Consider the following 27,424-nt stretch of genomic DNA (forward strand, 5'->3'; position numbering starts at 1 on the left):
TGATGTATAGATGCCCTGTAACGCATACACAAAATGGCGGAGTTGGGAGAAATGAAAATATCCGATACATAATTATGGATTTCTCCGTCAGTTTACTATTATTGGTACATAAAGTTAATTCCCATGCTAGATTTATTTTGCTATGTGATTTTATGTACTGATGTGGTAATTTGCTGCAAGATTTGAATTTGAAATGGATTTGGTCAACATCCCATGGTAAATATCCCGGTCCGAAAATATCCGGACTTAGCATGGATCGGGTTACACACAATAAGGTCCGAATATATTCGGACCCCGCATGGTAAGGGTTAACCTAGGTCTAGTTTAGTTTTTAGTTTTTCAGGAATTGTTTTCATAATTTTAAAGCTCAAATGTTTTCATAAAATGTTACTTCCTTCTTTACATTTTTTTTAATTTAATATTAATTATTATTTAATAATAATTGTTCATTCACTTTTGCTTTAGCATACCCTTTAAGCTAAACAAATGTATTCCTGAGCGATATTCAATGTATCTTTGATAAAAAGTGTAGTTTATACATGTATACATGTTTTATAGTCAATTCCATTGATGTTTTATATGCACAGTATGTAAGATTTAAACTGTGTGTTTAATTAGAACTTTTCGTGTATTAAAACATGCATTAATAGCAGTTTAAGATTTCAAAATGTCAAGTACATGATAAAAACATTCAATGTTGTCATGTTGTTCTCTGATTGTCGTCACCTTTAAAAGTATGTTTTGTGACTTTTTTCCTTTCTTTTTTTTTTTCGACCACCCAGTGGACATTTTTTCTAAAAATTCTTGAAAACCAAAAAAAAAGAAAAAAAAGAGTGGCCTAAACGTCCAGTTCAAAGTCCGATCTTGATGAAACGATATCAACCACTATTGTACTAGAATGTGTTTTGATTGTTTTTATGCGGCGAAAATGTGCCTTTTTGCCACATACGAACGTCCTGTTTATGCGTTGAAAATCACATAAACGTGGTCAATTTCGTTTATGCGGCGTTACAATGACCCACAGCCAGGCCGATAATTACTCACTCTAGATAAACCTCTTAGGTCCCGGACTGTTTGACTTCATTTGAATTGTTGCACATACCCGAAACTAATCGCATGCGTGCCGATATCATTCTTAGCGAGTGCATTGCAGTGACTTAAAAACTTTAATGCGTACACATTTTAACAGTGAAATAGCAAATTATTGGCAATCACATTTACTTTTTAACCGAATATAAATGAAAACTGCATAAAAATAGGAACAATGTATTAAAATTGTAATATTGCGTAGGTTTGTTTAATTATTAGTACTTGAAAGTGATGCTTCATCGAACGACAAACTTTTGTTTTGCAAAATGGATAAATCAAACACCCATTGGTAAGTCATATATTCAAGTCATTTATTTTTGTTTTGCTTGATGAATTGATGATTAAATCTGGAACCAATAACAAACCAGATTAAATCCATTAACACTAGCGGATTAAAATCGTCCAAGTGTATTTCTTATTTTCAATATAGGAGAAGAAAACTAATCAAATACGCCCAAAATGCACCATTTTGAACTAGAAATTGTTACAAGTTTTCTTAGGGGTAAGACCCCCAAACCTCCCTGCCAACACTTTAAACCAAATAAATTTCTGATTAAAGAAATAGTTAAACATTGTCAGCAAATTTTCTAACCGACGCTTCTTATAACAGGGTGGGGAATCACGTGACTTCAACGGGGTTCTCACCTGGCTCACCACGGTTCAAAACCGATGTAAACAAGCAAGAAAGTGACAGTTATTCCTAAATAGTTTTTTGAAAGAAAAAAATAGGAAAATTATTACTTAGCCTATAAAAGACTATCCTATCTTCTGCTTCTACACGTGTAAAATATTTTGGATTTGCTTGTAGTTTAATGATGCAATCCTTGGCCAAAATTTTAAATCGACTGTATTTCGTAGAACGGTGCAACGCTGTGTGCTCCGTGATGCTTTGTTTTATACATATTTCTTAGTCATAAGTCAAAGTTAAAAAAATCAGACATGCGTTAAAAAGTTAGTTTTGGTCATTACATTCATAAAATGAATTGTTCGTAAAATAAATTTTTAGTTTTTTCAATAAATATCAATTTTTCAAGACTTGCTGTTCTAAACGTGAATGTTATGTATGCTGTTGTTAACGTGAACTTGATAAAGCTAACTATTTTTTATGCGTATGCCTTACAAACTTATCATAACATGCTTATTTTATTCTATTGTACTCCCTCAATTGTGACGATAATGTATACTTCCCAAAACTATTATTCCAAATAATATTTATTTCTTTCATGGTATATATTTACATCAATTTTTGAAGAAAAAAAAATATTTGGGTATATTTGGTCTATTCCAATATCATTTATGTGTGTATTATCCTCTTAAATAATTATATAAAGTACATTCAAACAAGAAACAAAATCTATGCTCTATTTTGTGGCAGACTTCCTTTCATTTTAGATATAGGAGTAAGTTAGTGCCATCTACTGACCTCAATTTCTTACTTGTGTGACGAAAGTCTTAGTCTCGTCAATGTTTTCCTTAATTTAACTATACAATGTATTAACATCACACAAATATGGCTGTAACTTAAAGTCTACAAACAATACATACGTTTTTGGCTCTAGATGAATTATTAGGTTATGCAAACCATTTTTGTACATATACATTGTTTAGCCTCTGTTTCAGTTCATATAGTGATATAAATTAAAATCACCAACCCTTTGAAATTACCATGCATCATAAAATCCTAGCGATTTAACAATGTCTTAAAGGCCTAGTTTAAGGAATGTTTGGCATGATAATCCCCTCACCGGGAATGAACAAAAAGGTCACGTGACCACAAATGCAAACGCAAGTAGTATTTTGGCTCGATTGATCGTCAATCCAGGTAAGTTTCTTATCGATATGTTTGTTATACGCGCGAGCTCGTTAAAGTGACATAGCGCAAAAAAGATTGCATGGTTTTATCGTTCGATCGGTGTATTGGTCACCATTCGTGTTTGCATAGTTTCCGGAAACACTTCGATACAAATAGTGCCCAGGAATGGACACGCACGTAGCTAGTGTTAAAATGTCATAGCGTTAGACAAAAAGCCACATGAAAATGTTCATTATGTTATTTGATTACAGCTGTCTGCTGTCTATCAGATCTCAGATCTGAGTGTCCTGCTGTGCAGTTCTGGAGGTTTTATTATATATAAGAACAAATAATCTTTTTTTATAGTTGTTTTTATTTTTACTTTTTCAAATTATAATAAAATTAATATTACAATGCTTTAGAATAAGAATAAGAGTAATGTTATATTATATATAATAGCCCATTCATATGATTTAACCATGATGCTTCACAATTTGGATATTACAATGTTGACCATGTATTGAAATGGATTGAAATATATCAGTTATATAACTATTAAAACATTTATTAGTTTATTATTTATTTCCCCTCGGTCAAATTAATAAATACATGGGCTATGCAAATTGTATATACAAGATTTGGTTACGTATTAGTGAATTAGAGATTATCTACTCTAAAAGTGTCAATAAACAATTACACAGGAAAGTGTCCCCTGCTGTGACCCCAGTGCAATAAACCAGTGGTGCACAGCACTGAATATATTTGATATTTTATTAAAGTCTCATCAATACAACATATATACATCACATAATAAATATTGTTTAAAGCATGCATTGCCAAGCAGTGTACATTGCTTATACAACATTTATAATCGATACATATATATACAAAACACATAATATTGCACACATATTGGATACCATATAACTATTAACAAGTAAGAAACTAGAAACCAATGCTAAAGTTGTTTTAAAACTTAGTTAAATCAAACAAAATAAAATACTGAAAACATTAACGCGCACAATCGTGCATACTTAAGAAATGGATGTAAAAAATCGATTTTCACCCCGGTCAGACCGTAGATGTACTGATTCCACGTATACCTTTTGGTCTATTTATAGGCTCGAGTCAATCATTGACATACGGTGACATCAATTTATCATATAATTGGCCAACAACGGTGGATTTTGGTACATTGTCATTCATATTAGTATATATATCTAAGTCAAGGCTTATCATTTTCTCATTTAAATAATAAACCCAAGATTTGTATGTACTAGATGCCTTGTTGTTTGCCCAAAGTGCTATTCGTTTATTGACACGTATGAACATGCCAAACATTCCTTTAATTATGCCTTAAACGCAACTGGTAAAAAAATTGAAAGTAAGTCAATTTCCTACAAACTATTTGAAGACACATTCTAGTCGGAGAAATTGACCACCAAGTAATTTCTTTCAAGTCCAATAGAAATCTTCCGTCTCCTCAGAATAACACATAGAGGAGGTGTCCGAACCATTCCATTATAATGTGTCTTCTAGCAGGCACGTTAAACGCGCTTATGTTTATGTGGTATTTCGAGGGCTGATCGTGTCCTTTTAGGTGTTCTGTCAGGAGTTAAAGACGTTAAATATCTCTTTTTGTACAATCTCTGAGAGTTGTCATCACACAAGCGCGTATTTTCATCGGCGACCGGTAAGAATTTTCTGTTCTTGTATTGACGGATTTCTTTGTCACTGCCGTCTTGTGTGATTTTCTGTATTACGTGAGGCTCGTTCGCCTTCTTAATCGGGTGAAGTTCAAGTCCGTTCCTGAAGTCGTTGACTTCAAATTATGATACACATCACATACCAAACTGAAAGACTCGTGATTATGAGCGATTCTCAGAACTAAAAACGTATCCTCTCATGGCTAAACAACTGTGCAGAAGTTTGTTGGCATTTCACCGAAATGTGGGTAATGTGCTTGCAATAAACAAAATGAGGGGTTAAGGAACAAAAATTGGTCAGGAAACTAGTACAGTCGAGTAATAACCCTGAAGTTTGAAATACACGAATATTTACATGCACGCACAGTTACAACATGCACAGATATGTCATATTTGCCGATAAAATACGAAATATTGTGGATAAAATCAACACGTTTATTTTTAAACATTACATCCTAAGCCACAATCTGTTCAATAACTTTTTTATCTTTAAAGTTCTGCTACCAAACTAAGATGTCGATCGAAGAATATGTTTTTCGTCACATACTGGACGCATACATTTTTTCAAAATCTAAAGGAAAGGTCCACTTACCAGGCAAAAGTTGGTACCTGAATCGGTACTTTTCATTCTAAATCCGCCATTTTGTTTGCCATGAAACATTTTTCTCACTTAATGTTTGCATGAAACGAAGTTACGTCCCCCCTTGAAGGATGTGCTAGGTATGTAAATGTAACACAAATCAGAAGTGGTTTGTTATCTATGAAACGAAATTACGCCCCCCAATTCCATTGAAGGATGCGATAGGTATGTAAATGTAACACAAATCTGAAGTGGTTTGTTATCTTTTATTTAATCAATATAAAATAAGTATAAAATGTAAGGTAAATTACTGTAATTTTTGTCACTGAATGCTAATGAAAATGACCAGATAGTTGATAGTCATAATACAATAGCTGTCGTAGCACAGCGCGCTCGACTACGCCGTTTTGTCTTAGAAATGAATACAATTATGACAAAAATATGTGCCTGTCTAAAGCAATATAAAGTCAAATTAAAGCTGCACTCTCACAGAATGAACGTTTTGACAACTGTTCTTATATTGTTTGTCTTGGAACGAGCCAATTTATGCGAAAATACATGTAAACCAGTCATAAGACTGCTGACAAAAGATCAGATCGCAGATTTTTATTTTTAAGTTCCAAATTGATGTTGTATGCATTTTTTCTTAAACTGTCAGTCACCACTGTGTGGGAACGGACACCGGATATAGCTCAAAAAGTGATAAGTAAACAGACAATTATGCAGTTGTTTTTCTTTACCAGAGGTAAGATCTTGCTGTGTTAACGCATATCTACCGTATCCACAAATGAAACAAGTGTTTGAACTAATACACACCGGGTAATCATTGGAGCCATAACAACCTATTCATTGGCACCACAACGTTCAGAAAATCGAGCATAGTGCAGCAAGTATAACAAATAAAGTTCTAAAATTTGTAACGCGGCAACCTTTTGTCAATAAAAAAGCCACACACATAAAAATAAAATGCTTAACCCTAAGGTACGAGAATAATTCTCACGAAAATCCAGATTTTTACGTTGTCAACACTAACGTCTAGCAAGTTATGCAAGTTCTAAACGATCAGATATTAAATTTAATTCAAAACTTTTACATTTGGAACAACTCATGGCCATTCCTATGTGGAACTACATTCTCCATTTTTTTTTTTAATTTACTCGTATAAACCTCTAAAAATGAAAAAAAAAACCATACTCACTGTTTACATCCATATTTCACTCATTGGCACTATAACGGAAGACGCGTTGGGGTATTTTAAACACATAACAAAATGTTATGGCTCCAATGATTACCCGGCATGTAATAGCTGAATGCTAAATTTGGCCTATGGTATACTTTAAAGTGCTTACGATTTAGCAGACCTCGAAAAATGTTTCTTCAAATCTGAGATGATCACCTCAAAATTAACAGAGTTTCGACAAGTATTGTTATTTTTAGGAAATATATCGAATAAATAAAAAATCTGAATCGAAGGATTTCACAAGCATAATCTCAACTATATTTATTGTAAGAACTGGCAATGTAACTTTTAAACTTAGAAATGTTCACAGTACTGTACTGGGGATAGCCGTATTATGCACTGGGGATAGTTTCAAAGTTGAGAAACGTGTCCTAGTGATAACATGTAAAATGGGACAAAAATTGATCGTAACAGTCACTGTTAATATACAATATACATGTATGTATATTTCGAACTTTCAAATAATCTGCAAAAAGTGAGAGTACAATTTTATGAGAAATTATTAAGCAAACTTTAGTTAACAATGAGTTTGATCCATGCCCTCCTAAATGAACGTATATATGCAAGCTGCTTAAATATCAGGGTTAGTCACAACACATACTTTCTCACTGAAGTGAACGAGTAGAGACCATTATTTTGTTCTAAGTAATAGTAACATCGACCCAAGCTTAGAAAAAAGCTTCACGTGTTCCACATTTGATCATCATATATTAATCCCTACCGATGACTTTCTGTGTGCAAAAACGTACCTACTTGATTTATAAACCAATACTATATATATGAATAGCAAACACCACATAAATTCTACGTCCATATGTTTTGTGTTCCTCAATAAATCAGATTACCGGCGTATTTAAAATATTTAGATATTTGCGACTCGAACGTTGATGCTTGTGAAAAACACATCATGGTTAACTAATCTATATTAATGAATCAGTTTTAAGTGCATACAGATACAAAAAACGGCAACATTTTTTTGTTCTCATCCCTCGATATGGACAACATCAAACAATTTCCCTCGAGCTCGCGTATAGGTAAATGGCCGTTATCATTATAACAGTCTCGTAATTCTAATTACATCGTTACTATCCTCAGTCCACTTAATAGCTATCCCCTGTGCAGTTATTTATTTGCTTCATCTATCCCCAGTAGACCGCCAGGGCATCAAAAGGTATGAATATCTCCGTAACAATAAAACATAGCCATAAAACATTAATTTTGGAACGGAAATATGAAAATCTGCGATCTGATCTTTTGTCCTTAAAATACAAAAAAAATGATAGAAAACTTTTCATGTGTCAAAATCAAACGTTTATCGATTTATCACTTTTTGAGCTATATCCGGTGTCCGTTTCCCCACAGTGGTCACGGTTTTAGCCATAAAACATTAATTTTGGAACGGAAATATGAAACTCTGCGATCTGATCTTTTGTCAGAAGTCTTTTATCACTGGTTTGCAGCCTGAAATTACATAATCATAATACAATTTAAACTAAAACATGTCAATACTTGATTTAAAGTTCAAATAAAGTATCATGAATTTTCTTTTTTTAGTGAATGTTATAACCGAAAATGAAATAGGAAATAGGATGAATAAATGTTTACAGCAGTTTTTTTTATTTACCTTCAGTGTCGTTGTTGGTTCTTATGCCGGTCCGTCGGTCTAACACCAACCTGTGTAGGACAAAGAACGCATTGTTCAAAGACAAATTTTCTTTTTAGAGTCTTTATTGATCAATTAATATTTAACAGTTTTAACAAAATACATTCTTGTATTTTTTAACATTTAAACATATTAAAAATAAGGTTAAAATTTAGATTCAATATTTTCAATGTATTTCACGAATTTGTCTATTTGTGAATTAACAGATCTCGTTTACAACTCTCTTTTTTAAATTAAATTTGACAAATTATATTTCTTTCTTTATATTCAAAATAAAAAATGATATTAAGGGGCAGAAATGTCTTTGTTGAAAATCAGTAAGGGGCCGAAACGTCTAGAGTCTTTTAATTAAAGCCAATAAGGGGACAAAATGGCAGGGCCAAAACGTCTTAAGGGCCAATTTGGTAATATACCGATTTGGTAAGGGGCCGATTTGTCTCGCTCCCGATCTACTTAACGTTTTTGTTAGTTTTGATTCCAAAATACCGGGTTGTCTCATAAATTAGATAGACAGTAGATAGCTTCGACGTTTACGTAGAAGACGCAAGGTCTGTATTGTTGTTTATATGTTTGGAAGTGTATTTTTTATTATTAGTAACCAGGAAAATGCTTCAACAAATTTGATGCAAGTTGCAACGTCTTTTTTGAAATCCAAAATTTCGAATACATGCAGGGTCTAGTACACTGTATAGTCCAGTGACCATGTGGCTGAAAATGCAATTAAAGGGTAAATCATGCACAGAAATGATTTTTGCATATTTGTTTTGTTTGATATCTGCCGTCCGTGGATAAAAGTATAGAAAAATCCAACGGTGCAAAATGTGATTTTTTTCGGTAGGATGTTGAAAAATTGTAAACGAAAGTATGAATTTCTGGAATTTGTATCAAATTGGGATTTAGCAAATAAAATACAAGACAATCTGTTTATATAGATATTATATCTCACCATAACATACCTATGTATTAGTCCAAATAATTGTACGTTAACGGATTTTTTTAGATATTTGATATGGCAAGTCCAAATAATTGTACGTTAACGGATTTTTTTTAGATATTTGATATGGCAAATCCTTCACGTACAAATAGACGAATTTCATGTTACGTAATCATTTTGCCGGCGGCCATCTTGGAGGCCCATGCGCAGTACGGAATATCCGGTGATTAACACATCCGAACAGCTGATCGATGTAAACAAATCGTTAGTCAATAAAAATGGTACTTAAATGTTCGATTTATGGCTGTAATCACAGAAAAGATCGTGAAAAAGACCTGCAGTATTATAGATTACCTGCAGTAATTACAAATCAAGGCGCTGAATGGGAAAAACTTACTGCAGACCGAAGAAGAGAATGGCTAGCAAGAATTAACCAAGACTTCAGCACGAAAAATTTGACCAATGTTAGAATATGTTCAACTCACTTCATAAGCGGTATGTGATGAAATAGAAAAGCTGCTACATTATATTTAACATTATAATGACTTGACTGTATGACACTTACTACTGTGCTTGAGGTAGCTTGATGAACTTCAGTAATGAGTTGCAAATGTACATGCAGTATATATATATAAGCTGAATTTTTTATATTATAAATTTCCATGACGTGTACTGTTGTACCCTCTTTAAGTATTATTGGCAGGTAATAAGCATTGTTCCCTAAAGGATTATTGCAAATGGCCTGAGAGGTATACACAAGGGAGAGACAGATGTGTGATACAAGGAGTCTGGGTGCGATACCCCAGATCTTTCCAATAGACCCATTCCTTCTTTAACATGAGTGGTCTCTATTGCCGATACATCCGAGCATATTGTGTGTCGAACCAATTCATCGCTAGTCGAAAAGTACCATAACCCTAACCCCAGTGCCCCAGGCAGGTTTCAAACCATGCACCCCAGGATTAGTAGTCCAGAGTGTTTCAAGCTACCAAAATATGCCACCCCATTATTTCATAATTATTGTCAAGTTATAACGGTCTGTACAACATGAAACTCACATGGTATATTGAAAACTTTCAGGCAAGAAAGCAGATCTGCATGACAGACTAAATCCCGACTGGGCACCAAGCATAGGTCTTCGTGGAGCACAGATCCTCGCAGTACCTGAAGAAACTCCAAGTGTAAGCCGCTATAACAGAATCAAGAATCGGACCCAGCGCAGGTTGTATTCAGAAGAGATACGTGGAGATGAAATTGACAGTGTGATAGAAGACTTCGATGATGTGAATGTCAACAGCAAGTTTGTGAGTACAGGTGTGCAGACAGACATTACATTTAGTTTTATCAATGGGATGGAATGTGAAATAAATAGTCTTCGTTCTGAACTTGAAAGCATTAAAAAGCAACAAACAGTGCTGTTCAACGAAGAATTCTTTGTGGAGGATGATGATAAAGTGAAACAACTGACTGGTATAAACACATATGCTGTGTTGATGGTAGTATTTGAGTATCTTGCTAACTTTTTACCATGCAGCGAGTCACTTTCAAAGTTTGAAATTTTCATTATGACACTCATGAGATTGAGATTGAATCTTTCATCTATGTTCATAGCGTATTTATTCCAAGTGTCACCATCGACTGTGTCAAGACTTTTCTCTAGCACAATAGATGCTATGTATGAACGACTGCATCCATCCATATACTGGCCAGCCCGGGAAACACTTGAGAAGACAATGCCGATGCAATTCAGGAAACATTTTGGCAGAAAATGTGCAGTCATAATTGATTGTTTCGAGGTTTTCATCGAGCGACCTTCCCGCTTAGAGGCCAGGGCCGAGACATGGTCTTCATATAAGCATCACCACACTGTAAAATTTTTAATTGGTATAACTCCTCAGGGCACTGTCTGTTTTGTTTCTAAAGCTTGGGGTGGTCGCACCAGTGATAAACATTTGACTGAAAACTGTGGATTTCTTTTCAAGATCATGCCAGGAGATTTAGTGTTAGCTGACCGTGGGTTTGATATAGGTGCAAGTGTAGGGTCTCATGCCGGTCATGTTCATATTCCAGCGTTCACTCGAGGCCAAAATCAACTTTCAGCTGCTGATATTGAAACAACACGCAAACTAGCAAATGTCAGAATCCATGTTGAAAGAGTGATCGGACTTGTTCGCCAGAAGTACACATTTTTGAATGGTGTCATTCCTATTCGTTTTCTGATGCAAAAGGATGAAAATGATGTGTCAACTATAGACAAAATAGCATTGATATGCTGTGCCCTGATTAATTTTAATGACTCCATTGTAGCTGTAGATTAAGATCTGAAGGATGAAAGTAAAATGATAATGCATGTATGGAGTCGTGGTTTAATTCTATGCTACGGAACAAATGCCTAATATACTCTATGACTTTCATAATCAGTGTATTGTATGTAAATGGATGAGTTCTCTATTGAGTAGAGGGTTATAGTGGGTTTTAAATGTGTGTTGACGACAATTAAGCACATCCAGGAATTTTCTTTTTGTCCCTAATGTCTGCTACATTACATGTCTTAGTGATGACATTTCAGTTGTCAATTTTATAACTTGTGTCACATGTTTATGTTGTACTATTACAAACTGATGAAATAAAATTATAATTTATTCTAGTAATTATTCTTATTTCCTGTTTGATTGCAATCAGTTTTATGTAGCCAGTATCTGTACACAATCTACCTAGGTCATTATTAAAATAGTTGTTCGCTATATAATATACAAACACCAAAAACAAGGGAAAACATTCAGCATGACTAATAATTTTGTTCAATACATTTGGTTAAGATAACTGAACATAAGAATCAATTCATTAAATTAATTAATTTTCATTTTTGGAATAATTACAATAATATCAAACTTAAAATTTTTAATAATGACCTGGGTAGTTAATGTATATGTACCACCAAGACAAACAGAGTTTTTTGATACTATTTATTGCAGTGAATAATTTATGAACCATTAATATTGCATCTAAAACATATATCCAGCTTGGTATAATTGATTAATTCACTTATAGATTGATAGCAATAAATATAACATTAAAAATGAACACCAAACATAGTTACAACAGCATTCAGCAAATAAGTCATTACACATGAACATAATGTACAACACAATAAAACAGTCCTGAGTATTATGTTGGATATATTATTGATAAACTTTCAAAATTATATCTAGCTCTTTACTCCACAGCAACAAACATGTTTACAGTCAGATATATAAATGATATGAACATAAGTACATGATGTGAAATAATTATGTTGTGCGTAATTATTTCAGATACACACATTTAATATATATCAATATTTTTCCAACAAGCCCTATACATCACACACTATCCATGGGTCCATAATCAGTACAGGGTTAAAAATCAGACAACAATTCATTTCTTTCTGAGTCTTTTGAATGCAGGTAACTTTCTACAGTCTGGGCAGTACCACTTTCCTCTTGGGGAATTTTCCAACTTAAGACAAGTAAAGTGGAACCAAACAATTGAACAATCGTTATTGTCACATGCTATCATTTTACCAGATTCAACCTGGTCGCAATAATAATATCTTTCCTCGGAGTCTGATAGTAAGACAGGTTTCATTTGGGTATCAGAACACTGAACATTTTCTATTGCTTTTAATACCGGTTGCTTGACATTATCAGTAGTATTCAATACCGGCTGTTTGGCTGGCACTGTTCACTAAGTATTAAAGGAAAGTCTCGTTTCTCACATGTTGGAACATAATCTGCAGCATACGGCTCTATGACTGATAGTACGGCTGGTTTAGATTTTAACACTGACAGTTTTTGACAGAATGACATGAAATTTGCCTCTGATGCTCTAGGTGTTTTAACTTTTCTTACTGAAGGGGTGTTTGTAACTGGGATTTCTCCATTATTCATGCACTGCAAATTATCATCAAAATGTTTTTTGGCAGTTTTTGCTGAGGTAAAGTTTATGTTGCTTACAGTTTTATACCTTATGGTCTTCATAGTATCAAAAGTGGGTAGTTGTTCCGATCAGGATTCCGGGTTAAAGCATATAGTGTCTATAAAATATCATAAAAACAAGAAATATTACCAGATAATGTTATTTTATATTAGTTCCGTACACAAAAAAATAAATATCCAACTTATAATTATGAGTTTGACGGCTTTTTTTCATTTCATTCTGTCAAAACATAACGATATATACATGAAGGGCACCTGCAAGGCTTTAGGGCACAGTTTTAAATCGCTCGGAACATTTCGGCCATGGCCGAGTTGTTACGATTGTATAACGAGGTCTATCTCGAAGCTTTGTCGGAGGAGGCCGAGCTATTACGATTGTATCGAGTTGTTCCCCTTCGCATAATTGATGTCAGTCAACTTTCGTTTTATTGGAAAGGTAAACAACTTGTTTTAATGCATTAAATGCTTGTTTAGTGCAAAATAACATTTCACTTACATGGTAAAATATGAATATAACTCTTTATGATCAATTTCAACCATAAAATACTTCACTTAAAACAATTTCAATATTTTTAAAACACTCCCGTTTTTTGCACATTCCCGTTTAGACGTTAGGGATTGGAAGAATCCCGTATAACACGTCTATTATTTTAGACTAACCTATGTATAAGCACAACATATATTGTTAAATGTATACTTGGGGTAAAATGTTAAAAAAATGTAAAAATACAAATGTATGAATTTCTGTAATTTGTCTATACCAAAAAAAGATTTAGCAATAAAAATACCAGAATAACTGTATTACAGTAAATATATATTATACAGCACCATAACATACCTTACAGTATGTGAATCCACATCATTAATTTATTGTGAAATGTGATATATTTGGGGTTAAATGTTGAAATTGTAAACCAAAGTGTGAAATTCAAGAATTTGTCTATATCAAAATTATGTTAAACAGTAAAAATACCAGAATAGTATTACGTATATATTATAAGCCGCATGATTTAATGTGAAAGGGGATTTTTGGTTTAAAATATTAAAACAAATAAACAAATTTAAATGGGAACTTTTGGAGTTTGCCAATTAATCTGGTGCAGAATGTCATACATAGAGAAGGGTGATTTTTTGGTTAAAGTGTTGTTACTAACCATGAAAGTAAGGATTTCTTGAATTTGCCATAAGCCATTATAAATTTAGCATTGAAATACCAGAATAACTGTATCTTATTATCTAACTCATTGATATCAAATGCAGTATAGAAATTTATAATTGCTGGATGTGCATTTTAAGGTCACATGGAAACTATCAAAGCTATCACTTTGAAACCTGGGGAACATGTTCATCTAATTAACCCTTTCTACTTTGTACCCTAATGATGCTGAGTCTCACCTGTTTTTTGGGGTAATTAAACATGAATTTTGATGGATTTTGGTTGATTTTGAGAGTTGGACATTGCTTCTTCAATTTTTGTTGGATTGATTTCAATTCTGTTCACAGACAATAAATGGATAATGCAGACTCGAGACACATAGAAATGTCAAAACAATAAAAAAGTATCCCTGAACGCTCATCACTGTAGCTATGTACAATAATGAGCAATCAGGAATACTCCTTTTATAATTTTGAAATTTCATATGGTTAAATTCAACTTGATCTTTAGAGGATTATACTCAATTGGAAATATTCAATATGTTTAAACATGCTGATTATGAAGTTTTTTTCCATTTTGCAATAAGTGTTAAACCTCCACCTGTACCTAAATTCTACTTCAATATTGATTTTTATAAACTGTCATTCTTTGTTGATTAATTGTACAAGCATGCAGGAATATATGGCTTAAACCTGTACTGTCAGCATTTTTCAAGGTTTCTGCACCTTTATAGAATTTAACCTTGAAAGACATGTGTGCTTGTTGTCATGTTCAAACCCATTCTTCCAGACCACTTAAGCATGACACTCTATTAGATAGAGAGCTATATATTAGTTAGTGTAGTGCTGATGATCGATAGTAATTGACAATTGATCGGAAAGGCTTAAATTGGCGACAATTGATAGTGAAATTTGAACAATCGATTATAGAAACAAGGGACATAACCGCTACCGACTTATTTTCTTTCACTGGTTAATGCTAGTCAGTAGTTAATGTTGAAATGTTAAGGTCTTACTATGTTAAGTTGTCTGGTCATATTCTTATCAAGTCAGTATGTCACTACAGTACCTTTTTACAAATTTTCTTTGTAATTTAACTGCTGAAGGATTTGGTTCTCAACTTCTCATGTTTGTGGTTTAAAAGTGATTTTTTAAAATATGTTACCGTTTACTCAGTCTTACCATGTAAGAATTTAGTTTTCTCAGTTTTCTTAAAGAAAATGTTTTTTGTAAAACATAGAATATTCAAGGGCCTGAGGTTTCATGTTCTGTAATAGTAACTTGTAAACACAAAAGGATAGTTGCGTTCTGGATAAATAATGTAATTTATACAAAGAAATGTACAAACAATATTGTAAGGGAACAATTGGTTCTTAAATCAGGTGCATGTACTGAGTCTGTATGCTGTAAATATGATGACCAAAGATAATTGAATAATAATGAAATTGATTAATAATTGATCATTGAACGGTTTCATAAACCGATTATTTATAGTAATTTTTCCGTCCGATTCCCAACACTAATGCTGGGTTACTAACATAGTTAAAGTGACTCACTCATCTAACATCATGATTGACACTCACACTGCACTATTGATGAATAAATATATTTAAAGTTACTCATTCATGTTTTTGGACAAAAATTAGTTTTCCCAGTAATGCATCATTCTGAAAACACTTATTTTATCATTATTTTACTTATTATATCGAAATTGCAGAAAAAAAAATACAGTTATAGCATGAAAAAGTATTTTGGTTTTAGTGGGGTTCGTACCCACGTCGCTTAAGTCCAGTAAAAAGTAGAAAACAGCCGTTTAGTCCTCACTGCCACAGGGACTTGAACTAATGTGGTGGATTTGTTTAGGATACATCGATACTATCACATGATAATGTCAATCAACCAATCATGTAACACCGCAGCGGTACTTTAATCTTTTTAATCGCGTAACTAACATGTTTGAAAATTGTGATCTTGAAAGCAATATTTGAGCGAATATCGGCATTTGCTGAAGGGTTCCAGCTTTTGGTATTTTTGTTTTAACACTCCTTATGATTTGCCACACTTTTTTTCGTAGTTAAAAAAAAGTGCATTTTACATGAATGCATGAGTCACTTTAACTATGTCACTCACAGTCAAAGCTTATATTTGGAAAAGAGGTATGTTTAAGCACGGACAGAAACCATATGCCTGTGGTCAAAACATCTAATTATAAATGATACCGAGTTGAAAAAGTCTAACATAAAATGATATTATCAATCTATGTACAGTCAGGTTCAGACTTATTTGTGTTTAAAAGAAATTAAATTTGCCACTCGATACTGGAGAAATTAATTTTTACCATCTCTGCATCAGTTTAATTGAAGCAGACTTACCCCACCCACTAAAGATAAATTACATTTCCATTTAGTCTGTCATTAGAGCCATTTTTACTCCATTTCTATATTTAAATAAAATATTTTAAGTATAAAAATAATACTTACACACAAACATGTGATAATAGCTAGCCCATCATTCTCAACGGCTTGGTCGGCCATGATGGATGGACTATTTTCTATAAACCCATATTATTATTTCCAAGGTTTATTCTGTTGGATAATGGTCCAATACAACTACCAGACAGGCCCAATTTTAAAGTTTTGTCTTTGACAAATGTTTTCATATCCAAACCTATAGTTCTAAATGGTCCATTGATCATATTTTTTAAACATAAGTGTATTTAGTAATCTAATAAATTGAGAAATTAGCATTTGACATCATATAGGGATACAGAAATAACTTTAAACAGTGCTAATAAAAAAAATTCTTAGTAACACAAGATCAACAGTCTAAAAAAATTACATCCAAAGTTGATAAACGTCTCCGATCTTCGCTAGATATCTGGATGTCCGGAGCATGTAGTAGTCCGATAAAGTCTGTTCAATATACACCCTGTCTTGGCACAGACAACTAACGTTGCCCTCTTTATCAAGGTCCTCAGGTTCTACCGCCATCTGTACCAGTAGATTCTCCCAATATCATCATTGCTGGCAAAGACACTTTCAAAGTTTCCATCTGAAACATGGCCAATAAAATCATAAGACATTATGATCATTTCCAAAAAGTCTCCTGGAGTGAGCTAGGACAAGTTAGCCTTATTTTCAAGAAAGATGACCCCTTTATAGAAAAGAACTATAGCCCAGTCAGTATTCTACCAACAATGTTGAGTTATGCTTTTTCTTTTTTCAAATCTCTCATGTTCATACCTGACAGAGCCATCTTTGTTATGCTATATTTCCCTTTCCAAATGACTATTGTGGTCAATTTTATGCTATGAGGTTTCTCATGCAGTACATTGGTGGCGAGTTGGGAGAACCGCTTCCAACAATACATTAGGATGTGCTGGTTGAATCCTTCTAGGTATAAGCTGTACTTCTGAAAGAAGTTTACATTTTATTAGCAATTAAAATAACTTACATAGAACTAAAATTGTAGGGAAATGGCAAGCAGTCACAGCTAAACATAAACTCCTGTTTCATGGCACTTAGTCAAGGCCAAAACATCTTACAAGACCACACACACACGCACACACACACAAGCATGCAGACGCAATGCACGCACGCACACACGCACGCACGCACGCACGCACGCACACACTGTAGTTATCAAGTAATACTTGAAAATTCTGTCTTTAAAACAGATTTCAACTGGCGGGTAAACACATATTTCAACTGGCGCATAAACAAATATTTCAACTGGCGGGTAAACACATATTTCAACTGGCGGATAAACAAATATTTCAACTGGCGGGTAAACACATATTTCAACTGGCGGGTAAACAAATATTTCAACTGGCGGATAAACACATATTTCAACTGGCGGGTAAACAAATATTTCAACTGGCGGGTAAACACATATTTCAACTGGCGGGTAAACACATATTTCAACTGGCGGGTAAACACATATTTCAACTGGCGGGTAAACAAATATTTCAACTGGCGGGTAAACACATATTTCAACTGGCTGATAAACAAATATTTCAACTGGTGGGTAAACACATATTTCAACTGGCGGATAAACAAATATTTCAACTGCCGGGTAAACAAATATTTCAACTGGCGGGTAAACAAATATTTCAACGGGTAAACAAATACTTCAACTGGCGGGTAAACAAATATTTCAACTGGCGGGTAAACAAATATTTCAACTGGCGGGTAAACAAATATTTCAACTGGCGGGTAAACACATATTTTCAACTGGCGGATAAACAAATATTTCAACTGGCGGGTAAACACATATTTCAACTGGCGGGTAAACAAATATCTCAACTGGCGGGTAAACACATATTTCAACTGGCGGGTAAACACATATTTCAACTGGCGGGTAAACACATATTTCAACTGGCGGGTAAACACATATCTCAACTGGCGGGTAAACACATATCTCAACTGGCGGGTAAACACATATTTCAACTGGCGGGTAAACACATATCTCAACTGGCGGGTAAACACATATTTCAACTGGCGGGTAAACAAATATCTCAACTGGCGGGTAAACACATATTTCAACTGGCGGGTAAACACATATTTCAACTGGCGGGTAAACACATATTTCAACTGGCGGGTAAACACATATTTCAACTGGCGGGTAAACACATATTTCAACTGTCGGGTAAACACATATCTCAACTGGCGGGTAAACACATATCTCAACTGGCGGGTAAACACATATTTCAACTGGCGGGTAAACACATATCTCAACTGGCGGGTAAACACATATTTCAACTGGCGGGTAAACAAATATCTCAACTGGCGGGTAAACACATATTTCAACTGGCGGGTAAACACATATTTCAACTGGCGGGTAAACACATATTTCAACTGGCGGGTAAACACATATTTCAACTGGCGGGTAAACACATATTTCAACTGGCGGGTAAACAAATATCTCAACTGGCGGGTAAACACATATTTCAACTGGCGGGTAAACAAATATTTCAACTGGCGGGTAAACACATATTTCAACTGGCTGATAAACAAATATTTCAACTGGTGGGTAAACACATATTTCAACTGGCGGATAAACAAATATTTCAACTGGCGGGTAAACAAATATTTCAACTGGCGGGTAAACAAATATTTCAACGGGTAAACAAATACTTCAACTGGCGGGTAAACAAATATTTCAACTGGCGGGTAAACAAATATTTCAACTGGCGGGTAAACAAATATTTCAACTGGCGGGTAAACACATATTTTCAACTGGCGGATAAACAAATATTTCAACTGGCGGGTAAACACATATTTCAACTGGCGGGTAAACAAATATCTCAACTGGCGGGTAAACACATATTTCAACTGGCGGGTAAACACATATTTCAACTGGCGGGTAAACACATATTTCAACTGGCGGGTAAACACATATCTCAACTGGCGGGTAAACACATATCTCAACTGGCGGGTAAACACATATTTCAACTGGCGGGTAAACACATATCTCAACTGGCGGGTAAACACATATTTCAACTGGCGGGTAAACACATATCTCAACTGGCGGGTAAACACATATTTCAACTGGCGGGTAAACACATATTTCAACTGGCGGGTAAACACATATTTCAACTGGCGGGTAAACAAATATTTCAACTGGCGGGTAAACACATATTTCAACTGGCGGGTAAACAAATATCTCAACTGGCGGGTAAACACATATTTCAACTGGCGGGTAAAGCGTAGTAACACTTATTCAAACAATAAAATAGAAACCAAAATAAATATTTTCACTTTGCACTGACTGCAGAAAAAAACAACAGAAAAAACAACAGTAAGTTCGAAGAGGACCAAATTTAGATCTCTTGATATATTATTATGCAATTACTGTACATAAAGTGCTAATTTCAGTTTTCCTACATAAATAGCCAGAAATCCCTGACAACTTTAGGGTATGACTTCAAACTAGATATAAAGAAGATGTGGAGATGGCTTGATCGAAGATTCCTTCTATATATGTGATGTTCAAAAAAAGATCATATGAATGATAGCATGGCACTCCATCTCACGCCTGCCCGTCCACTCATCCAACCTACAGACACAACCTGCCTACCCACTCACTCACCACCCAAAACTTACTTATAGCCCAACTCACCTGCCATATTCATTTGGTGAATCCCATGAGTAGCACAAAGCAAAGGTGGTATTCAGATTCAACTAAACTTGTGTACTAGTTTGTTATTATATTATGCCTATCAAGAATTTTAAGAGAATGTGAGCACAATTAATGTAGTATACAAAATACTCCTTCAGTTCAGATCATTGCTTAAACAAAGAGAGTATAACAAATCATTTTCAAATGTACATACTTAATCATTACAATGTTCAAAAGCATATGACTCAACAGACACAGAATTTAAGATTATTAAACATGTGTGCAAATACATACATATATAGAGGAAAATCACCCAGCTTTAAATACCAAGAAGTTTGAGAATAAATGCCAATTTAAGTTTGCAAAATCTGAGGTATTTATTAGTGATAATATTTATGTTCTTCCATTAAAGATGCAATGCTACTGGAAATATTTTGACCATTTTACAAATTTCACTCTTAGAGCAGTGCAGTCATAAGGGAGAAAACCACACTGAATTAATTATGTATTGTATATCTGAATTCCCTCCCCTGTATTATTTATAGAATTATGCCATATTGCTCTAATGAGCTCAAACCAAGAACTGCATGGAATTAAATTCTAGTTATATAATTAGGAGTTCTCCCTTTCATATGTGTATTTTATATGTGTGGTTTACTGCTAATATAAGCAAAATATTACATACTATTACATGAACTTATTTTGTAAAACAAACATTATTCTAGGTATGTTTCACAGCCTGATTTTTATTGAAATTGTTACTTTCGAGTATGATGTTGAACTCCACATTGACTCAGTTGATTTTTTGTGGTCTATTACAAAAGAATAATGAAAGCACTATTAGTGCTGAGCTTGAGCGTTGAATCCTAATCTATCGGATACTTGCTCGCCTGCCTGCCCGCCCGTTAACCATGCACACACTCACCATTAAGCTAATTTCACTGCGAGGAGTGCAAAAGGGAGAAAATCATAATGAATTAATTTTGTATTGTATATCTGAGTTTCCTCCCCTGTAGTACCTCATTTATAGAATTATGATGCAATATAGTTAAAATTAATGAGGTCAAACCCAGAACTGCCAGGAGTTTTACAGTTTATAGGAGAAATTTCCCTTTTCATATCTGTGTTTTGTAGTGTATTTACTTTTAATATATGCAAAATATTACGCACATTTACTTTTAAATAAACAAGAACTTATTTGGTTATCAAAAATTATTCCAGGTTTGTTTCACAAACTGATTTTTATTGAAATCGGGAACATTTTAGAATGTTGTTCAACTCCACATGGACTCAGTTGAATTTTTGTGGTCTATAACAAAAGTCTTGAGCTAAAGCTCAAGCCTAAAAATGAATTCCAAAACTACTTTGGTGAGTCACATACAGGGGGTGCAACTATTTTGTTTCCTGCAATGATAGCTTCATAAATGTAAGTGATGTACATTGTCACCAGAATTATAGTTGATTATAAAATACAGAGGCGGTTCTCTCCAGGGGATAGGGGTGTGCCCCCCACCCCCACAGTTGGATGGTAATAAGTAAAATCATCTAGGTGTATTTCTTTGTCAATCTAATGGAAAATTAAAAGTACTAACACTCGCCCCAAATGACAATGGATTTAATTTTATTCGGAGAGTACTGACAGAAATAAATAAGTTAAATCATTGCTCATTGTCTGTTTAAAAGATGATGAAAACTATTCTTGAAATAACGGTCAAAATGTTTAAAATGTGTCATGTCAATAAATCAATTAAAAGAATGTCCAAGTTGGCGGGAGGACTACCCTGCAACTAACTTGTGCTCGGCTTCCTTAGCATCACTTTCTTCAACCTCCTCGTGACCAAACACTGCAGTGTCTTAACAAGCTTTCTGTTTCACTCAACAAATGGCCCATTTCCCCGGCTATGCCCAGTATACACTCAGACCTGGGGGCCGACGTTACAATTGACCGGACTACATTAAAATCATCACTATTTCATATCGGGCCTAAACAAGTCTGTGTTTAGAGTCTCAAAATGCTAGGTAGGGCTGTAGAGCTGAAAGTGAGTGTCAGGGACATTATTTTCAAAGTCCAGTCAAAAAGTAAAGCCAGTATGGATAACGATAACATTTCAGATTGTAATTTAAAAAGAATAATCTGGTTACCGGAAACACAGGCTGTAGAGCTGAAAGTGAGTGTCAGGGACATTATTTTCAAAGTCCAGTCAAAAAGTAAAGCCAGTATGGATAACGATAACATTTCAGATTGTAATTTAAAAAGAATAATCTGGTTACCGGAAACACAGGCTGTAGAGCTGAAAGTGAGTGTCAGGGACATTATTTTCAAAGTCCAGTCAAAAAGTAAAGCCAGTATGGATAACGATAACATTTCAGATTGTAATTTAAAAAGAATAATCTGGTTACCGGAAACACAGGCTGTAGAGCTGAAAGTGAGTGTCAGGGACATTATTTTTAAAGTAAAGGAGGGATAATGTCAAAAGGTTGTGCCACTTTCATCAATTCCTGTGTATGCACCTACTGTCTCAACTCTACATATTTTTCAGCTCAAGATATCAATTTTTTTACTTCCTTGTTTATGATTTTAAAAGCTGCATTCTCACAGATTGACTGTTTCGACAACGTTTTCATTTTTAACCAGGTTTTCAACGAAAACCGGGTTATTAGATTGAGGTTGTTGTTGGGCGGGCGGGCGTAAAACATTGGTTTCTGTTCAATAACTTTAGTTAGCATTGATAGATATTGATGAAACTTGGTGTGTAAGTTGCTTATGGGAAGAGCTAGCTTGGGATTGCTTTTGAGTGGGTAGGGGCTACGGTCAAGGTCACTATTACTTGAAATAGAAAAATGGTCAAGGTCACTGTTACCTAAAATAGAAAAATGGTTTCTGCCCAATAACTTAAGTTACCATTGACAGATATTGATGAAACTTAAGTGTGTAGGTAGCTTGTATGAAGAGCTATCCTGGGATTGCTTTTAAGGGGGGTGGGGCTAAGGTCAAGGTCGCCTGTTACTAAAAATAGAAAAATGGTTTCTGCCCAATAACTTTAGTTAGCATTGATAGATATTGACGAAAGTTGGTGTGTAGGTAGCTTATGTGAAGAGCTAGCTAGGGATTACTATTGAGGGGGGAGGGGCTAAGGTCAAGGTCACTGTTACTTAAAATAGAAAAATGGTTTCTGGCCAATAACTTTAGCTAGCAATGACCGATATTGATGAAACTTGGTTGTAAGTTGCTTATGTGAAGAGCTAGCTTGGGATTGCTTTTGAGTGGGGAGGGGCTAAGGTCAAGGTCACTATTACTTAAAATAGAAAAATGGTCAAGATCACTGTTACTTAAAATAGAAAAATGGTTTCTGCCCAATATCTTTAGTTAGCATTGACCTATATTGATGAAACTTGGTGTGTAGGTAGCTTATGTACAGAGCTAGCTTGGGATTGCTTTTAAAGGGGGTGGGGCTAAGGTCAAGGTCACCTGTTACTAAAAATAGAAAAATGGTTTCTACCCAATAACATAAGTTAGCATTTATAGATATCGATGAAACTTAGTGTGTAGGTAGCTTATGTGAAGAGCTAGCTTGGAATTGCTTTTGAGTGGGGAGGGGCTGAAGTCAAGGTCACTATTACTAAAAAAAGAAAAATGGTTTCCGCCCAATAACTTTAGTTTGGATTGACAGATATTGATAAAACTTGGTTTGAAGGTAGCATGTGAAGAGCTAGCTTGGGATTGCTTTTAAGGGGGGAGGGGCTACGGTCAATGTCACTGTTACTTGTAATAGAAAAATCAAATTAATTGGCTATAATTTCTGATTGCCCATAACAAAAACCTGGTTTCGTCACATTGCGGTGCTTCTAGTTTGTCTTAAGATTATGAGCCAATTTTTGGGTTAATATCTGGAAAGCAGTGATATAAGGCTGCTTACAACAGATGGAATCGCAGTTTTTCATATTTACAATCAAAAATTGATGTTTAAAGAGCTTAATTTAATGGTGATTATCTTATATGACTCAATTTAGGTTAAGGCATTGATGTCAAAATCAGCTGGTTGGGACAAAAAGTAAAGGAAAGTCAAAACTGTCATTCTGTTAGAGATCTGCAGCTTTAAACTGTTGCAAAAATGTGTTAAAATTAAATGAGTTTAGACTTTGCTGTTTTTGATTATATGTTATATATATATTCACTGGTGAGGTACATGTAGGTAGTTAAGTCAAAACAGGGGCGTAGCCAGCGTTACGCATGTGTGTAACATCAATTTGAAAAATGAAAAAATAAATATAGCCAAAAATGGCATCAAAGCCGAGGGCTATATAAAGCTAAAAAATGATCCGAAATCAGAAAAGAGGAAGATCAGCTAAAGTAAGCATTGCTTCTCTGTGCTAGATAGCTTACTGAGCCTAAATCAATTACTTGGTTATTACAAAGTCGGCGGCCTCAAACCTGTAAATCCTCAGAGCTCAACATGGTAGTTCCATTTTTCCCTCAGGGGAGGCCCCCGAACCCCCAACCACCCCTCCCACACCTGCCCCGTTTTGTGCGTAACATTCAGTAAAGTCTTGCTATGCCCCTGCAAAATAATAAGATAATGAGATTTGAGATTATAGCTTCAATGGACTCTTCCATATCTTCTCTGTTTAAATATTGAAAATAATAAATTGGGGTTAAAATTAATCAAAATACTCGGTCCAATGATGGAACATCAGTTATTCTGTTCAAGTTCATAGAAAACCTATGTTATGTGACAAAATAGGGTCTTTTTCACAGAAATGCTGTAATAACTTTGCTATGCGTTTAATTCATTGTCTGTCAATTAATTGTCAATTAATTGTTGTAAAAGTAAATGAAATAAATCCTAATTTATTTAAATTTAAAAAAAAATGTAGAGAAGTTTACTGTTAAGTACATTATCAAAATTATAATACGATAGACACAGATGTTGGAGTAAGTTAAATGCAATCTTTTTTTTTCTACATTTAAAAAGTTCCAGGTTATCTTTTTAATATACTTTACAATAACTGTACTGACAGTACACTTGACATGTTGAAGCCGGGTTCAAAATCTGGATCGTTACCAGTCTTGAAGTGTCAAATATCAATAGAAATGCTGAAAACCAGAAATAAATCAATTTCTTTAACAACTATTATATCAAAGTAATTCAGTCCTCATTCATTGATCAGTTGATACAATTAAATGTCATTGTTCTATGTAAATAATGTGTTTGTTTAAGATACCAGTAGACCAAATGTGCTTAACGTCTTTAACGTATACTATGTGCAATTTGAATATCTTATTAGTTCTTAACCGCTTGACTTTGACTTATCTGTGATTATCATACAATAACTAGCCATTTTAAACTTTGTTAGGATCTCAGATCAATATGCCTCTCACTATGTGTCATTTTTAACCAGGTTTTCACATAGTGAAACCCGGTTATTAGAATGACGAATGTTATTGTTCGGGCGGGCGGCGTCAAACTCACCTATGAAACTGAATAACATAGTAAGGGTTGACATATCTTGACCAAACTTGGTCTATAAAAAGAGTTTATAGGTACCTTTCATGGGATTGCGTTTGGGGTCCCTAGGGTCAAGGTCAATGTCACTGTTCCTAAAAATAGAAAAACGGTTGAAACTGAATAACTTAAGTTAGGGTTGACATATCTTGACCAAACTTGGTCTATAGGAAGATTTTATGGATACCTTTCATGGGATTTTGTTTGGGGTCCCTAGGGTCAAGGTCAAGGTCACTGTTACTAAAAATAGAAAAACGGTTGAAACTGAATAACTTTTGTTAGGGATGACATATCTTGACTAAACTTGGTCTATAGGAAGATTTTATGGATACCTTTCATGGGATTGTGTTTGGGGTCCCTAGGTTCAAGGTCAAGGTCACTGTTACTAAAAATAGAAAAATGGTTAAAACTGTAATAACTTTAGTAAGGGTTGACATATCTTGACCAAACTTAGTATATGGAAAGAGTTTATGGGTATTTTTCATGGGATTGCGTTTCGGGTCCCTAGGATTAAGGTCAAGGTCACTGTTACTAAAAATAGAAAAACGGTTGAAACTGAATAACTTTTGTTAGGTTTGACATATCTTGACCAAACTTGGTCTATAGGAAGAGTTTATGGAGACCTTTCATGGGATTGCGTTTGGGGTCCCTAGGGTCAAGGTCACTGTTACTAAAAATAGAAAAACGGTTGAAACTGAATATCTTTAGTTAGGGTTGACATATCCTGACCCAACTAAGTATAAAGGAATACTTTATGGATACCTTTCAATGGATTGCATTTGGGGTCCCTAGGGTCAAGGTCAAGGTCACTGTTACTAAAAATAGAAAAATAGTTGAAACTGAATCACTTTAGTCAGGGTCCACATATCTTGACCAAACCAGGTATAAAGGAAGAGTTTATGGATACCTTTCATGGGATTGCGTTTCGGGTCCCTAGATTCAAGGTCAAGGTCACTGTTACTAAAAATAAAAAAATGGTTGAATCTGAATAACTTAAGTTAGGGTTAACATATCCTGACCGGACTTTGGTATTTATAAAGGAAGAGTTTATGGATACCTTTCAATGGATTGCATTTTGGGTCCCTAGGGTCAATGTCACTGTTACTAAAAATATAAAAACAGACACAGGCTGAAGTTCTTCTGTCAATCATTAAAAACCTGGTTTCGTCGCATTGCGGCATTTCTTGTTTTCTTTTGATTTAATAGTTAGGCCACAACAAATTGATCAGTTGTTCATCAGACTTGATATCGCATCTCTTTTCTGAATGCTAAAAAAGGACTTAAAAAAATTAATTCGCCTGCACCTAGATTTTTGCAGAGACTGATAATTTTTTCGTAATCAGTTTTGAAAAATTTACAAAATATTTGTGAAATACATGCTTTCAATTTTCTAATCATAATAATGTTAATGCCTATTTGTGAAAAACATGTAAGCTTTGTTTCCAAAAAGAAATTTTTCAAATGAACCTGCAAATTTCGTCAGTGGAAACTGAAGTTGATCATTTTAGAATATCAACAATAACAAATGGAAATAAAAAAACACACATTTTCTTGGATGGAACCTATTCATCAAACTGTCCGACAGTGTAAAATGTGTTATGCATTAAATATTTGAAGGTAAATAATATATACAACTTAAATTGGTCGCCTTCAGAATGTGAATC

At 34.4% G+C, this 27,424-nt stretch overlaps 2 long non-coding RNA genes across 4 annotated transcripts in view; one reads left to right on the plus strand and one right to left on the minus strand.

Moving 5' to 3' along the window:
* Positions 1–6,342: 6,342 nt before the first annotated feature.
* On the minus strand, positions 6,343–13,216 carry LOC128234700 (uncharacterized). The gene is made up of 3 exons (XR_008261005.1): positions 13,112–13,216; positions 8,032–8,081; positions 6,343–7,868 (listed from the first exon to the last, which is right to left on the minus strand). It is a non-coding gene; the product is annotated as an uncharacterized LOC128234700 (long non-coding RNA).
* Positions 8,529–27,424, plus strand: part of LOC128234699 (uncharacterized) — a 53,097-nt gene continuing 34,201 nt past the window's right edge. For 2 of the 3 annotated variants that reach the window (XR_008261002.1, XR_008261003.1), the window contains exon 1: positions 13,343–13,417. This is a non-coding gene — a long non-coding RNA (uncharacterized LOC128234699). Of the gene's footprint in view, positions 8,619–13,342; positions 13,418–27,424 lie in introns of those variants that run through there. The other variant, XR_008261004.1, reaches the window with a different exon arrangement.

This window comes from Mya arenaria, chromosome 5, assembly GCF_026914265.1.
Source record: "Mya arenaria isolate MELC-2E11 chromosome 5, ASM2691426v1".
NCBI classification, from domain to species: Eukaryota; Metazoa; Mollusca; class Bivalvia; order Myida; family Myidae; genus Mya; species Mya arenaria.